Source organism: Bombus vancouverensis, chromosome 16 (assembly GCF_051014615.1).
Source record: "Bombus vancouverensis nearcticus chromosome 16, iyBomVanc1_principal, whole genome shotgun sequence".
NCBI lineage: Eukaryota > Metazoa > Arthropoda > Insecta > Hymenoptera > Apidae > Bombus > Bombus vancouverensis.
Window position 1 is genome coordinate 399,812 of NC_134926.1, and position 2,689 is coordinate 402,500.

Genomic DNA, 2,689 nt, shown 5'->3' on the forward strand with positions numbered 1-2,689 from the left:
TGACGGAGAAGGAAATAATGGGCTGCATCAAGAAGCAGAACCAAGAAAGGCTAACAGATGAAGACGTCGGAGCCATCAAATTCTGCTTCAGAACAGGCCGCAAGGACTCCGAGGAAACTAACTGGGTACTGGAAGTGCCCCCCCAGGTAAGAGATAAACTACTAACTGGCAAGATATTCATCTCGTGGAATGCTTGCCGGGTTCGGGATTACATAGCCGTCAGCCGCTGTTACAAGTGCCAAGGCTATGGGCACGTGGCAAAACACTGCCGCTTGGGCTATGAGATCTGCGCACATTGCGCGGAAAGCGGACATAGCACTAAAGAGTGCACGAACAAAAACAAGAACGCCGGCTGCGTCAACTGCAAGAAGGCAGGGAAAAAAGGCGATCATGCGGCCTCTAACGTAGACTGCCCTATGTACAAGAAGGCGTTAGAAATAATTATCTCCCGAACTACGTATGAGTAAAGCCCCGAGCAAAAATGGAAGAGGACACGGGGGTAGAAGGGGTATAAGGATCCTGCAGCATAACATGCAGCGTTCCAAAACTGTCCCCCACGAAATCAGGACACAGATGGAAGCTGATGGCGACGAAATCTTGCTAATGCAAGAGCCATACAGCATCGACGGAAAAATACCCGGACTCGGAACAGGAATCTCGATCGCCTGTCGGGGTTCGAAGGGTGACCCACCAATGGCAGCAGTAGGAGTTAAGTCGAAGGAGCTAACGCCGCTCGAAATTGCCGGACTATGTACAACGCACTGCGCTTGTGTACAAGTAAGCGATGGAGAGACGGAGGTATACTTCGTCAGCCAGTACTTTCCGCCGACCGAAAATATCGAAGTCGGCCTCGAGCAATTAGACAAAGTACTGAATAGGCTCAGAGGGAAGAAAGCCATTATTGGCCTGGACTCCAACGCCAAATCTCCGCTGTGGTGCAGCAAGGACATCGACGACAGAGGTGAGGCCCTGGAGGCTGTCATCGCACAATACAACCTCCACATCCTCAACAAACCGGGACAGGCACACACATTTGAAACAACGAGAGGGCGATCGAACATAGACCTGACTATGGCGACTCCGGAAGCAATACCGCTCGTGAAGGAATGGAGAGTACACGAGGACGGAACCTCCAGCGATCACAGAATACTGGAGACGCGTCTTGATTTTAACGAGGGGAGTACTCCGCCGCAGCTTCAGGAAAGAAGATACAACACTCGGCACGCCAACTGGGAGGTCTTTCAAAGAGTGATCATAGAGGAAAAGGCGACACTCCGAGAGACAAACCCCCGGCAGCCGAACGAGGTTGAACGAATGGCCGAGCAGATGCAGGAAGTCCTCAGAAGAGCCTGCGATGCCGCCATTCCGAGGAAAAAATGGTATCACAGATCGGTGCCATGGTGGACGCCTGAGCTCACACGAGCAAAGAGGGAAGTCTACCGGGCAAGGAGGAAATATCAGGGGACCAGGGACCCCGCAACGAGGGAGCAGGAGAAGCTGCGGTATAGAGAAATCAGAAAGGAGTACGTAAAAGCAATCACCAGGACCAAGATACGCAGCTGGAGAGACTTTATAACCAAGGAGGGCAACGCAGAACCCTGGGGTATTGCCTACCGAACGGCCACGGGCAAGCTAAGGAGGGAAGAAACAGTGTCGACTCTGCGGACGCCACAAGGGGAAACCTCCAACTGGCGAACCACTGCGGCGGCGATGCTGTCCGCCCTACTACCCGACGACGAGGAAGAAACGGACACGCCGGAGCAGACAGCGATCAGACGCGACAGTACAACCCCCCCGAACGTCGAGGACACCCCAGAGTTCCGCTACGAGGAACTCAGTGGCGCCGTAAAACGACTAACGAAGGGGAAATGTCCTGGACCTGACCTAGTCGAGGCCGAAGTAATCCAACGCGCCTGGGGTGGAATCCATCAGGAACTCCTCAGGCTCATGAATAGCTGCCTCACCTGGGGAGTCTTCCCGAAGGTTTGGAAATTGGGGAACGTCATCACTATCCCGAAGGGACCAGAACGGGATAAGAGTAGCCCGAAGTCTTACAGGCCGATTTGCCTACTATCGATGGTGGGCAAGTTACTGGAAAGGCTGATGGCTGCCAGGATGACAACTATATTCCACGACCACGCCCTAACGTCGGACAGGCAGTACGGCTTTCGCCCCGGTAGATCCACAGTGGATGCGATCACAAAATTCCGCGAGATAGTCGAGCGAATGAGTGAGGAAAAGTACGTACTCGCAATCGCGCTCGACATATCAGGAGCATTCGATAACGTGTGGTGGCCCAACGTGATGCACGAGTTGAAGAGAAGAGACTGCCCCGCCAATCTATATCGACTGACGAGAAGCTACTTTTCGGACAGAGCCGTGCGAATCGCGGGGAAAAATGATATGGTCAGCAAGCCCGTTACGAAGGGTTGCCCGCAGGGGTCGGTACTGGGTCCAAGCTTCTGGAACCTAATATTCGACGACCTGCTAGCCGAACTCACGACAAGCGCGACAGAGTGCGAACCGATCGCGTACGCGGACGACATAGTGATCCTGGTCGCAGGAAACGCGAGAACCGAACTGCAAGAGAAGGGACAAGATATAGTCACACGCGTTGCTACCTGGTGCGACAGGAAGAAACTCACGCTGTCGGCGGAGAAAACGGAAATGATGCTCGTCAAGGGCAAGC